The sequence below is a fragment of the Pteropus vampyrus genome, unplaced genomic scaffold (genome assembly GCF_000151845.1).
Source record: "Pteropus vampyrus isolate Shadow unplaced genomic scaffold, Pvam_2.0 Scaffold41, whole genome shotgun sequence".
Lineage (NCBI taxonomy): Eukaryota > Metazoa > Chordata > Mammalia > Chiroptera > Pteropodidae > Pteropus > Pteropus vampyrus.
The window spans coordinates 1,093,862-1,108,844 of record NW_011888822.1 but is presented as its reverse complement, the minus strand read 5'-3'; the positions used below and the strand labels follow the sequence as shown (position 1 = coordinate 1,108,844).

At 35.5% G+C, this 14,983-nt stretch overlaps 1 protein-coding gene across 11 annotated transcripts in view; it reads left to right on the top strand.

The window, feature by feature from the left end:
- Positions 1-14,983, top strand: part of FHIT (fragile histidine triad) — a 1,380,266-nt gene that overhangs the window by 786,814 nt on the left and 578,469 nt on the right. The gene's annotated exons all lie outside the window — the stretch shown is intronic.

Here is a 14,983-nt window from a genome sequence, read left to right as displayed (position 1 = left end):
CTTGCAAGCCTGAATTATTTACCATCTGACACTTAACTGAAAAAGCTGGCAGACATCTGGACTAGATTGTAAATAAGGTGGGCATTGTCTGTCGTCCACTGCTGGGGACACAGCAATGAATGAGAAAATCCCCAACCCCTCCCCTTGTAGAGTGCATTTTGTGGGGGACACAGAAAGCAATAAAGAAGATGAAATGTGTAACAGATACTGTGTTACAGAGTGGTGAGTTCTAGGGAGAAAAATAAAGCTAGGAAGGAGAATGGGCAGTGAGTGTCGTGAGTGAAGGGTGCCGTGATGCACATGAGATGGCTGGGAGGACCTCAGTAAGGAGAACTTTAGCCCCATTTTCCTGGTATTTATTGTCTGTATTTTCTACTTCCTGTCTCTTCTCACTTAAAATTAGCATTGCCAGATTCTGGCAAATTTAAATCCATAAGTAGATGTTATTTTTCAATTATGGGGGTCCTTCAGTGGTAGAAAGCTGGTGGAAAACATGGGGGTGTTGTTTTGGCCTTGGAAATTTCTTCAGGAAGCATTTTTCACATTTCTCTTCTTCAACGAAGGGGAGACGTGGATCATGGCACAAATATGTTTTACTCCAGCTCCATTTTTCAGTTTATGAATGGTCACTACTGCTGGTAGCTCTTGACAAAGGCAGAGAATTCTGCTGAGGGAGACTGTGCATCTTTTCAATGCATAGCAATTACCAATTACTGTGAGTTGGGATGTGTGTAAGATTCAGGACATTGAAGAGTTCGTTGCTCACTGATGGTCAAGTTCTTATCTATTTCAAGTAATCCAAAGTGCCCATGCTAGATATATTTGCATCCTGTTCCCCTCTGATTGCAAAATTTAGGTAGAAACCTGCCATTATATAGCTGATGATTACATATACTTGGGAACATTTCAAGAACAGTTGTATAGTTAAAAATGTAAGTACATTCAATAAAAGTGTAATATAATGTGACTATCCTGTAAACCTAATCTTATTCCTGGTTTCCTCTGCAAGGGACACTGAGTCAATTTTATTTTGAAGTAGTCATCATACTTTAGATTATTAATTCCCTTTTTGGTTTGGTTTATTACATTTGAAATTTCTTCTACTGTTGGAAATTTAGCTATACATCTATGTTATCATTTTATTCACCAAGACCTATTAGATACAAATTTTAAAAATCATTTTTAGCAATAGAATAAATTTAGATAAGCTTTAAAAAAAACCCACTCTCAAGGCATTTCTATATGCTAGATTATTGCTCTGTAGCTTTCATTAATTTGATTTCGAAAAAACACATTTAAAACGAAACACTTTCACTAAAGGAAAAATGTATTTCAGGTCTTAGTTTGTGCTTACAGATATATAGGAATCTATTTTGAATATATTAAACTATGTCTAATGCTTACATATTGCATATTATTTAATATATCAAAAGTTTCTAGTGACACTCTAAACTCAATATGTGGCTCAAGGGGTTTAATAATAGTAATTTAATTTGGAAGTATCTTTGCCTTCTAAAAACCCTCTGGCCATTTAACAGAATGCAATAAAATGTAATTATAAAATATGTAGCATGCTTTCGTATTTCCACATTTCCAGCATGCGTTTTTCTTTTTTTTAATCATCTCTAAAAAATACATCTATGAGTAATAGGGAAAAATTACAGCTCACGATTTTACTCTTTGCAGATAAAGTGCAGACACATTCTTTGGTAAGTATTAAGAATGAGAATTAGAGGGACGTAGTAACACATATTAACAGTGGAAATGATCTGGTCACCTTTACATGACCTTTGGAGCAAATTCATGAATATCTAGAATAATCATGATTATCCAATGCATCTCACTGATGCTCGTATTCAAAGAAGAAAAGGGAAAACCTTTTAATTCCTTGCAGATACTAGCACAGTAATCACGCTACCTTAAAAAAAAAAGAAAAAAGTAGTGCACCAGGATATCATCAGCCAAGTAAAATGAGAAAAAAGTTAAGTGATTACCTTAAAGGAAGCAAAAAAATGAATAATCCCTAATTATTCAAATCAAGCCACAGACCGGATTCATTTGGCTCTTTAGCCTATGCTTAACAGGGCCTCTTCAGAAGAGGGGAGAGTCAGACCTTCATCACTTTAATCCTCTTTCAACCAGAGTAGCTGTGTTGTCAGTACTACTATTCTAAGCCGGCATTTCTTGCAAGCTTGAGAAATTTCTCTCTTTCACTTCTTTGGGCCCTTCTCATTAGCCAAAGGGAAGTCTTACAACCTCCCTAACACTTGGTAATGTTCCTTTTAATGGAGCTTGCACAGGCCCCAGGCTCAGAGCCTCAGGCAGGGATCCCTTCTAGCAACTTTAATATCGGATTTGTTTCAAGGTTAATAGGGCTTACTGTCTATTTCTGGCAAGTGATACTGGTTTTCCAGTTATGGTAGAGATGTAACATTTCCATTTAAATAAAAGTAATTTAAGGACCAATTGAGCACATGTAAAGAAAATACACATCAAATAATAGTACAGGAGGCACAAAGTGTGACCAAAACTATGAACATGACTGCAGGTAGAGACCTGATCCCAGGTGAGCTCAGCCACCTGGTGTGGCGTCTGGAGACCTCAGCGTACTGGCCCTTGGTTCTAGCCTGCAGTGTGAACTGGGACAAGTCACATAATGTCTCTTGAGCTTCATTTTCTGCATCTCTGGGGACGCTGGCTCACTGAGATCTCTCTAACAAAACGACACATGAAAATGTCTTGCCCTCAGGAAGTGCTCAAAATTGTCCAGCAGGAATCTTTCAGCTCCAACATTCCTGTTTCCTCTTTATTATCCATGTGATGGCAAAGTGAAAATAATGGGGGCATTATTTTATGCTAGGCGTTAAATAAGAGTGGAGGCAGGCCACGTGTGGTGTCCTAGAAGTAACACATTGCATCCATAATTGTAGGAGCTGAATTTCAATTTGCGCCCTTATTTTCTAACTGAGTAATCCTGTAAAAGTCAGTGAACCTCTATGGACTTTAGACTTCTTGTTAATAAAATAGAAGGATTGGGTGATACAGTATTTGAGTTGCCTCCGTAGTCAAAAAATTGATGCTTCCTTTGGCGCAAACCTTAATTGGGTATGATAAGTCTTCCCTTGTCACCCTTGCCAAGTTAATATGATGTCACATATGGTACCATGTATGAAAATACCTTAACATTTTAGGCATGTCATCTATTTTAAGAGTTTATGATACCAATGTGATGTACTGTTACTACAAAACAGAAATTTCAGTTCTAATATACTCTAGGATCTCTTGAAATATGGAGACTAGGTGTAGGCATTCTCTTGCATCCTAAGAGTGGGCATCATAATTACCTGGAGCTATGTAATAAAAACAAGACATTGGCCCACAGTATTTCCGTAGGCTGTGCTTGAACAAGTATGTTTCTAAAAAATTCCATGGGGAATTCTGATTTGGAATCACTATTGAGAAGCACTGTTCGATACCTTTTATATATAGACAGTTCTTGGATTCCAGCAATTTCCCTGTAAGCTCTGAAGTTCCGTCACTTATTAGTTCTGTAATCTTGGGAAAGATATTTAATCTTTCAACACTTGATTCCTCATCTTTAAAGTGATTTCAAGTTATTGTAAGAATTAAATAAGATACTGGCTGTCTATTGACGGCAAGTTGGATGCCATGTAGCAAATGCTGTGGTAACTATTATTCTTGGTTAGGGAAGTCCTCAGCCTGCAGGAAAAAGAGGACCAAGAATGTTTTGGGTATCCCTGATCATACAAATTACAAGTTAAAAGGCCTTTAGTAATTTTCCTAATTCTTACTGAAATTCATAACTGCCTTTTTTCTGGTCACATAATTAGATTTAGTGTGTAACTGAACATGTTTTATTTAATAAATTAGTTAAATGGATAATCATTATGATTTTGGTCTTAATTGAGTGCTCAAGGCAATAATTGCTGATATAAAAATTTTAGGTAATTTCAAAGAATTATCAGATTAAAATATTAATATGTTCCTCTATTTCAAATTTATATCTCCCTAATTATAATTATCCATCTTTCCTTTTATGTTACTTGTAATTTTAAATTTATAGCACAAGTTTTATAGAAATGTGTGTGTTTATTTGATTGGATGTTTTTATGTCAATAACTTTATCATAATTTTTTAAATAAAGATTTATATGAATGTCTGAAACTGATGCCAGGAAGATAACTGCCACCTAATTCAAATGTAAGATTTAGATTACACAGTCTTTCTCTCACTTTAGTTATTGGACAAGGCTTAACACTTGAATTTAAATCAGATAAAAAGCATTATTTTTAATGCGTACCTATTTAAATGCTTCTTTTTTGGAGACTGTCAGTGATGTGATTAAATATTCTAAAAAATATTCTAAAAAAAAAAATTTATCTCCAGTTAGCCATTTTTGTCACTTGTTATTCTTTCAAGTTTAACTCACTTAAATTTTATTTTGAGGTTTTATCCAGAAAACATTTTCTAACCCAGAACTCAATCATAGTAACACTGCCACCATCTTTCCAGCCCCTCTGCCTTCTGCCCTTTTCCTTTAGTGAGCATGCTTGCTTCTGGAACTTTATACTAGGATAAACACATTTAAAGAGTGGGCTTAAAGTTGTAATTATTTTAACCTATATTAGACAACTCAAAATTTGAAAAATGGCTAGACGATTTTCACTGAATTTGAAAAGTCCATCTTAAAATATGGACTGAGTCGTACATATAAAAAGCTACTCTAACGAGAACTCGTATGGGAGAAATTCAGATGTAAGATGTCATTCTATGGAACACTTTAAACTGAGGTACCAAAAGAGCCTGAGTGACTGTATATTTTTGAGAGAGATGCCATGGTGTACCCTCTTAGTTGATTACCCAAAGTAATTTCTCTATTTTTCGTCCTAACAGAATCCTATTTTGCGTAGGCATCTACTTGTTCCCCATAGGATTATAGAAAAATAATAACTCCATCTCCAGAACCAGGGATCCATTCTGGTGTGAGAACACCAAAAATTAGCAACCCAAAACAGGTTATGATAATTATAGTGCAGTCACTGCTGGAGAGGAACAGTTTCCTACAGCATCTCTGGAAGCTTCCACAATCATCAATTTCTTCATTTGGTCTCACTGTGAATGTGCTGCTATTTGAGTTGGGCTGTTTTCCTTCCTTGCCATTGTCTTTTATGTGCTCATGAGGCAAATTCCTGTATCTTCCTGTAAACATAGTTCTATACATTCCAGAAGATCTGATACATTTCTCTGATGCCACTTTAATGTTAAGCACTGTCTCTGCCCTTTTACTGGCAGCTAGTTATCCCAGTCTATAAAGTTCTCCATCACCTCCTCCCCTCCCCTCCCCTCCTCTCCCCTCCCCTCCCCTCCCCTCCCCTCTCCTTCCTCTCTCTCTCTCTCTCTCTCTCTCTCTATATATATATATATAGATATATATAGATATGTATATATATAATGTAATTACCTAAAATTACCTAAAATTAAAATATATATACATTATTGAGAAACATCACCTAGTCAAGATGTATATATATAATGTAATATATAATGTAATATATAATAATATATTATGTAATTAATATATTACATTATATAATATATTATATAATGTAATATATAATGTAATATATAATATATATTTATATTATTACATTATATATTACATTATATATAATATATAATGTAATATATAATAATATATTATGTAATTAATATATTACATTATATAATATATTATATAATGTAATATATAATGTAATTATATATATAATGTAATATATAATGTAATATATAATAATATATATATATATAATGTAATTACCCTAAAATTACCTAAAATTAAAATATATATACATTACTGAGAAACATCACCTTGTCAAGATGTATACTCAGTTGCAGCAAAAATCAATTTTACAAATTGATCAGAAAATGTCAGCACATTCTTTTTAGCATAGCAGTTCATAGCATACCAGTTTGATCTGCCATATTGGTTGATAACCCCTGACAAACCTCTATAAAGTAAAGGGAGTGGGTAGGTGGATAGGTTTATGAGTAAATGAATAATTAGCTTTAAAAAGAAAACTCAGAGAGATTGTGATAGACTGAATAACAGCCCCCAAATATATCCACATCCTAATTCCTGGAACCTGTCAATGTTGCTTTATGTGGCAGACAGGTCTTTGCACATGTGATTAAATTAAGACTCTTGACAAGGGGACATTATCCTGTATTATCTGGGTGATCCCAGCATAATCACAGGGTCTTTATAAGAGGAAGGCAAGAAAGTTAGCATCAGAGAGAAGGAAATGTGACAACAGAGGCAGAGACTGTAGTGATGCTCTTTGAAGATGTGGAAGGGGCCACAAACCAAGGAATACAGACAGCCACTAGAAGCCGAAAGAGATGGAAATGAATTCTCCCCTTAGAGTCTCCAGAAGGAACCAGGCTGGCCTACGCCTTCCCTCTAGCCCAGTGAAACTGACTTAGGACTGTTGACCTCTAAAACAGTAAGAGAATAAATGTGTTATTTTAAGCCACTAATTCATAATAACTTGTTACAGCAGCAATAGGAAATTAATAGAGATTCATAAACTTTTAAAATGTCAATTAATGAGTAAGTGTAACTAGAGGAGTTAAACACACAGTATAAATATATATATACATATACATATATATATACACATACATATATACATATACATACATATATATACACATACACACACATGTGTGTGTGTGTGTGTGTGTGTGTGTGTACACTTTAACAGTGCCTTACTGTTAAAGTGTATAATTGAAACTTATTGGATTTCGTTAACCAATGCCACCATAAAAAAAAATTAATTAATTAAAAAAACCTAAAATCAAACAGGACTGCACTTATGCTGAGTGGGAATCTAATGCTCTCTTCTCCACATCACATGGTCGGGATACCAGTAATTATGGTTTTGAATCTTCTGATAAGTATATGTGTTATGACAAGACCCAAAGGAACAGAGACTTGGATAGAATTTACTTGGCCTATTTACACTGTTTTCTTAGGTTTGTTTGTTTGTTTTTTAAACATCTGAATTCTTTCTGAGAAGGAACAGTTTCCTCTGCTACTCCCATACCTTTCTCTGCAATTTTTCCCATAGTTTCTTTCTCCGATTTCTATTTTACTTTTGATTCAGTGCTATTTCACAGAAGAAAAATAAAACTATCCGAAATTGAGCTTGACTTTTCTTTTTGCCACTTCCAAAGAAAAGGCCAGGCACTCTTATCCTTATTGTAATTTTAGGGGGCTTATATTCAGTATCTCTCATGCTGAGAAAGTGCTACACTCCTTTGTCACTACATTGTCTCGTGATGTGTTGAGCTTTCCTGAAAAGGAATCTTGAACTAGTAATTCCCAGTATTAATGTTCTGTAGCACCTATGAATCTTTGACAGTTTCTCTTTTGTATTAGTTGTCACATTGGTACAGTGATTCACTAATAGAAAAATAATATTATATTTTAATAATATAATATTTTAATATTTGTATTAGCAGCATTTTTATGAAGTTCCGCACCATACAAACTGTATGTTGGTAGCTTTGTTATAGTTAACTATTACAGTATCATGAAATCTGGGTGTGGAAGGGATCCCTGTGAATAGTAAGCATTAGAAAAATCTAAGGAGCAACAGAGGGGTTTTAATAAAACATCGGATAAAGGAATTGTTTCATTTCTATAATTGCTGCTGTTCACATTTATCAGTTACAAAGATTATCCAGGATAATAAAATCTTCAAAGAAGATTAGTTATGCATGCATTTGTTATGGGGATTGATTTTCAAAAGTCCTTACCTAGATTTTGTTTTATGGGTCTTCATACTTACGTGTAAGGAAAAAAAAAAAAGAAATTTAAGTAGATATAAGCTATTTAATTTTTTTAAATATAAAGTTAAGTAACAAATTGAACTTAAGAATGTAATAATATATATTATTCACATAAAATGATGCTGCTGGACAGTGCTTTGCCTTGAAATTTATTATTATTAGATTCCTATACAGTTGTGGTTTACACATTTTATTGTGAATAAGAATGATTTCGAATTAGTTAATAAAATATTAGTTCTTGGGCCCCTTACCTCAGAGATTTTGTTTCAATCAATTAAGAGTAGACTCTAAAATCCCTGCTTTTAGCCAGCACTATAAATAGTTCAGAAATCCTCAGGCTATACTTGAAGAAACATTGCTATGTATAGTCCATCAATAATGAAAATAGTGAGTTTGTGCTATGAAATTATTTTAAGAAATTCCTTAAAATCTTTTCATGTGTTTTCAGAAAATAGTTGTCAGAAACACTGTTTGCCATATAAGATATGCTGTGCAAGCTACAGAACACTTAAAGGCTGGATCCGTTTTGAGTGAGCCTATGGCAAGGTTCTGGATTTCACTCAAATTTGAGCGATGCAAATGGCATCCTTTAGCTGTGGCTGTAATGCATTTAGCTCAATGACAAGGAAACTGGCAGATATTTCCATAAGGCATACTGACTGAGAAATAGTGCTCACTGCCAGTAGCTTGATCTGCATACATTGAGCATTTAATAGTTTGCATTTTTTTGCTTATGCACTTGTCCTAAATGCTTAATGAATAGGCTCTAAGGCTTTAATTTTCAACCAATCCTAAGTTTATTACTAAAGCTTATCAAGCAATAAACACACTATTGCACTTATACTGTCATGTTTTTATAAAGCAGTTTATAAAAGGTGACATCTGGCAAAGAGGCAGATCTATAAAAATCATGCTGGTGGATGTAGTGTCATTTTTTCTGCTATACTCCCAGAAAGAGTAATATTATTTTGACACACACATACATCCCCACTGTCAAGTTTCTATTTTTATAGTTAGCTTACTGCACATATCCTTAAGCTATACAAAACCTTTGGGCTAATGCGAAAAGTGACATTTCTGCATATTTATTACAATGCTATTTTAGAGGTTGACTTTGCCTGATAGGATTTTTCCAAGAACAGTGTCATTTTCATGACAGTAGACATTGTTGAGAACAATACTATTGTACAGTTAGTCAGGAAAGGTCAAATACGGAAGGACAAATCATAAATAGCTTAATTTAATGCTGGCATGATTATGTCTCAATATTTGCTAGGTATTTGCCTGATGGGCAGTTCCATAAGCATGCAGAATCTGAACTAATACTTTAGTCAACATGCCCATCCTAATCTGTGACCCAGCAAGCCTACCCCTAAGTTTATGCCCAAGAGAAATGAGTATATTTGTCCACCAAAAGATTGTACAAGAATGTTCATAAAAGCTTTATTTATATAGAGTCCCAAACTAGAAGCAACACAAATGTCTATCAACCACTGAATGGATGAATGCAGTAGACGTATAAAATGGAATACTTCACAGCATTAGAAACACAACATCTACTGTTCTGTGCAGCAACATTAATGAATCTCACAGGCAGATGACTGAAGGAAGCTGGATACTGAAAAATGCATCCTGTATGATGTCCAGCACTTTAGAATTCAAGAAGTGATGAGAGAAGTTGGAATCATGGGTGTGTGCGTGTGTGCGTGCGTGTGTGTGTGTGTGTGTGTGTGTGGTGTGTTGGAGGGGAGTTTATTGAGAGTAGTGTCTGGGAAGGGCCGGGGGAATCTTTAGAGTAATGGAAACATTGTGTATCATAATCTGGGTGGCGGTTACATGTGTATATACAAATGCAAAAATGCAGAGGGATGCTCTTTAGATTATCCCACTATACTATATGTTCTGGGTATCTATTGCTGTGTAATGAACCACTCCATAATTCAATAGCTGAAAACAAATCGTCATTATATCTTATAACCATATGGATCAGGGATTTATACAGAGCATTCATTGTAGGGGTGGCTGCTTGGGTGGAGCCTTGGCTGGGATGACTTAGGTTGCTAGAAGTTGATTGGGCATCTAGCTTTCCCTCTCCTTGTGGCTATCTTGGGCTTCCTTCAACATATTTGCCTCAAGATAATCAGACTTCTTACCTGAAAACAATTCATGTCTTTAAGAACCAGTTTTTTAAGACAGTAGAAACACGTTTCTTAAGATGTAGGCATAGTAAATTCTGCTGAATTCTCTGGTGAAAATGCTCACTGATCCCACCAGATTCAAGGAGTGGGAATATAGCTCCCCGACCTCTCACTCGAAGGAATGTAAAGATTTTGTGGCCGTCTCTATTTTGTCTCACCACATATATGCTGTCTCAATTAAAAAGGTTTTTTAAGTTAAGATCAGTCACATTACTCTCAAAACTTTCTTCTCTATTGGAGGGTCTTGTAAAATTTGAATCTGGTTTTGAAAAACACAAACAACGAAAGAAACCCCCATTTGAAATCACAGTTTCCATCAGATCATATATCTCTCCATTTCTTTTTGAGGTTGAAAATTCTGACTTTATTTAAATTTCATTTGAAGTTTCTGGTCTTTGAGTTTCATTTTTTTCTATGCTTGCGTGAACTTAGACTTTTATTTAATCATTTACGGCCTAGAGTTACCTGTCAGACTGAAGTCAGATAAGGCTTATGGTATAACTGAAATCCTTGGCTCCTTTTGATTTATGGATAATGAATTTGCCCTCTTATAGTCAAAATATGATTTTTAAAAAAGAAATTCTGTATCTTTTATTAATCATCTATCAGAAAGATGTTACCCAACAGAACTCTTTGTAAAAATCCTTATTAAGAGACGAGAGTGGGATGGCAACATTTATGCAGCGGGGTTTTATGTGAGATAGATTGGAAATGTTTATTCAAGCTAAATAAAGCTGGTGTGAAAGCAGAGCCTTTTAAACTACCTGGCTTCGTTCGAACATGCCACCGAGGTAGACAGCTTGGGAAAGCAGTGTGTGAGCACAAAAAGCTGCATTATCAAACATACCAAATTCTGTGTCAGCGCATCACAAGTCACTAGCGGAGATAATTTTTACACTTGTGCCTGGCATGGTGGCGGCTGGCATAGTCTGGGTTAAGAGCAGCACTTTGGCCAGATCTGTAAATAACATTGTATATCTTTTTTGAAGAAGTTTTGGGGCAATATCTCAATTTCGTGCCAGTAACTTCAGAATAAATTCCACAGAGTTGAGATTAGAAAGATCTAACTTCCTCCTCTCAGATTTTTTTTTTTTTAATTAATTGCAAAAAGCTATCTTTTTGCTCCCCCTGAGAACCAGGAAGGATTTATGCAGTAATTCCACATCACCATAATTTCAAGACTCTGCTTTCATTTGTCACTTAAAGAGATTTGCAGTGTATAAAGCCATCAGCCCAGCCCTACAGCAGTATCACTTTGTCAAAAGAGAGTTGTTTGCATTTTACATGACAACCTATTTGTATAAAGTGCCAGTTTCAACTAAATATACCACGTGAAGTCTGAGTTATAGATGATAGAATCATGTTTGTAGCGTTTGTCATTCACTGCTCACACTCTTTCCCACCAGCCTTCTAACTCAGCCTTTCTAATCTACTAATGTGACTGTTTTTAAGAGATCCCTTTTTTTATTATTAAGTTTATTTGGATGACATTGCTTAATGAAATTATCTAGATTTCAAGTGTATAATTCTGTAATACATCATCTGCATATTGCATTGTGTGTTCACCACCCAAAGTCAAATCTCCTTCTATCACCATATATTTGATCTCTTCTTGTTTTCTACCTCTTCCCCTCCCCACTTTTTCTCTGGTAACCACCATACTATTGTCCATGTCTATAAGTTTGAGATTCCTTTCATTTAGACGATAAAAATGTTGCTTGAGCCACTTCAGAAGGCACATAATTTTGGAGAGTTTGATTTTGACACAGTAGTATCCTCTCACTGATTCCTAACTCCTGAATATCGTAGACTGTTTATAAAAATTAAAGTCAAGGAAGGTGCTAATGTACATATCTGTATATGAGGTTATATAAATGTAATGTTGAAAGCATGTGTATATGTGTGTGAATAATAGATGTGTGAGCCAGTAAGTATGATGGAATTGGCTGAATTCTAATCTGTGTCCCTCTAGCCTCAAGCGGTATGACCTTGGGCAAAAGAATATGTTAGAATCTGTTTTCTCATCTGTAATTTGTCCCAACCTGCAGGATTATTGATGCATTGGGTCTCATGTGTGGCATATCATGAATACCAGAAAATCCCAATGTTTTTAGGACTGTCACAATTAGCACATTGTCTCTGCTATGTTAGGCTGATTCTCTATGGACGATTTTTTTTTTTTTTTTAGATATTTTAAACATTTACAAGATTTAGTTTATATATTCATATTGTTAGCAAATTAAAGAAATATATCTGATACCTAGTTCATGTAGATATCCTTCACAATGAACTAGGTCCTCAGAGGGATATAGTGTTTTCATCATGCTTCTCAAAGTCCATAGGCCAGCACCACTGGCTTAGATATCACCCACAAGCCTGTTTAAAATGTGGAATCTCAGATCCCATCCCAGACTTTTTGTACAAGAAACATTTCAACCTTTGTTTGTTTTCACCCTAAACTTTAAGAAGCACTTTAGTAGAATGACTACTGGTTTTTCATTTGGGAAACCTAGATTCTCACAGAGTTTTTAAAAAGGTTTTTAACCATGACCTTCAGTAAGAAATACATTTTATGTCATTTCCCAACAGAGAGGAGCATACATACTCATAAACATATATAATTAAAACAAAAAATTCACCAAATGATATTTACCCATGCTATATGCTAAGTACTCCGATTTTTAAAAAAATGTATTTCAATTTAAAACATGCCAGCTATGGACCCTTACATTTTTTAAAGAACTACTGTGTTACGTGACCTTGGTAAAGTCATTTTTTCCTCCCTAGGCCTTAATTTTCTCAACATTGAAAATGTGGGTTGGACCAATTGATGTCAAATTCTCTCAGCTTGAATAGTCTGAAATGCTCTTTGAAATGTGAAAATCCACCCCTAGACCACATTTAAGAAAGGTCATGTTTATTGGTTAGTGTATGTGTCATTTTATTAAGAGGGCCTGCAGGAGCACATACAAACAGAGGCTCACAAACCACAGCTTTTACATAATAAAAGCTTACAGCCCAAAGTGGTAGACACCAGAAAAGTGAACAATTATGTGCACATCCTAAACACTTGTCATTATTTAAAACAAACAAAACACAGTAAGCTTTTTAAAGTGTGCATACTTTGTCAGTATGTAACTAAAACATAATGAACTAAATCCTTTTCCTGTCTAATACACAATCAGAATATTAAGCAGTTTTCTGTTTAGAAGAAAAATAGTAACAATACAGTGGAGAAACCTGACAACATCTTGACCAGTGATCAGAACTGAAATCACCAATGAGGGGCAAACAGACATTGTGTGCCTCCCGATGTGGTGTCCTGAGAAGAACACTACATAAGCAACGTGGTTATTTGGGCCAGGAATATATAACATGAATCTAGTCTTCAGGACACATCAGAGAAACAAACTCCACGTAAGAAATAGTTCTATTTAAGAAAACCGTGTGTGGGAGTGGTGGGGGAGTATGAGTGGGGATGTATTGTGAAACAAAACAACAAAAAAAAATCAAAGACAAATAAGGAAATGTTTGAAATCAGAGGAAACTAAAGATATATAGACACTAAATAAGATCCTACTGGAAAGGGGAAATTGCCATAAGGGACATCATTGGGTCAACTGACAAAATTGGGAAAGAGAAGATGGTAGATTAGATAAAATAGTGTACCAATGTTAACTTACTGAAGTTGGTTACCGTACTCTGGTGCTAGGAGAGAATATCCTTATCATTAAATATACTCTGAATGCAACTTATTTTCAAAATGATGGCAGGAAAAGGTGTGTCTATAGGGAGAGAGAATGCAAATGATAAGCAGATGGGGAAAATATTAACAATAGATGAATCTGGGGGTTTACACAGGTGCTCCTGGTACTATTATAGTTCTTGGAACTTGTAGATAAGTTTGAAATTAATTCCAATTAAAAGTTTAAAAATTAGCCCTTTGTTTTCTGTCTCTCCTCTAATCTCTTCCTGTGTATTTCCAGGATGTCTGCGATGTTTTTCCCTTGGGTGTTGTGCACATTGAAGGTTGATCCTCAGCAGCTGACAGGAGAGGTCTGGAGTGTCCGCCACCTGCCTCTGCCCTTATCTCTCAGGCATTTGGTCTGTTCTTCCGTCACTACCTACCCCTGTCCCAATGCCTGAACATATTATTGATTAGCGGGCTCCTTTGCTTCTTTTTGTCTTTGTCACTTGGTCTTTGGCTGACCTTGACTTCTACCTAGTTCTTGTCTGGCTTCTTGCCCCAGGTGACTAAACCTTCACACATTTCAGCACTAATCTCTCTGAGAGAGCAGTCCTCTCTTTTGATCTTTGAACAGTCTAGGATCTTCTTTTGAAAAACACTATAGAAGAGGAACTCATATCAACAGATGTTCGTCCATACCAGAGAATCCAGAGCCTTTAAATTATAGGTTTCGGATTCTACTGAAACCAAAAATCCACAGAGTACCTTTAAAAAAATTTAAAGCTATGATCTCCCTTTCCTGTGGTGGGGGAGTGCTAAGGGGTAAATAGAGGTGGCTCTTGCTTACTTGTCGGCTCTGCCAAGTGCCCACATGACTGGCTCTCAGACCAGTGGCACTCTGTAATTGTTAATTATCCTTTGAATATGTGCCTTTATCTTCAAGGAGTTGAAGTTTAATGATAAGGTAATACACCTGAATGTGAAACCTACTGAAAGCTTATGTGATTAAGAACATCCAAAAAATTTTAGTAAGTCATGTGAGGCAGGAATCTGGGGAACCAAGAGACCACTGAGGCTGTGGGGACGACTTGAGCTGATAGAAGAATTGGAGAGCAGAGGAGATATGTGTCATAGCAGAAAGAGCCCCCTTTGGCTCTATAGTGAACGAACAAACAAGCAGAAAAGAGATCAGCCACTGAGGCACAGGATATCAGATGAAAAA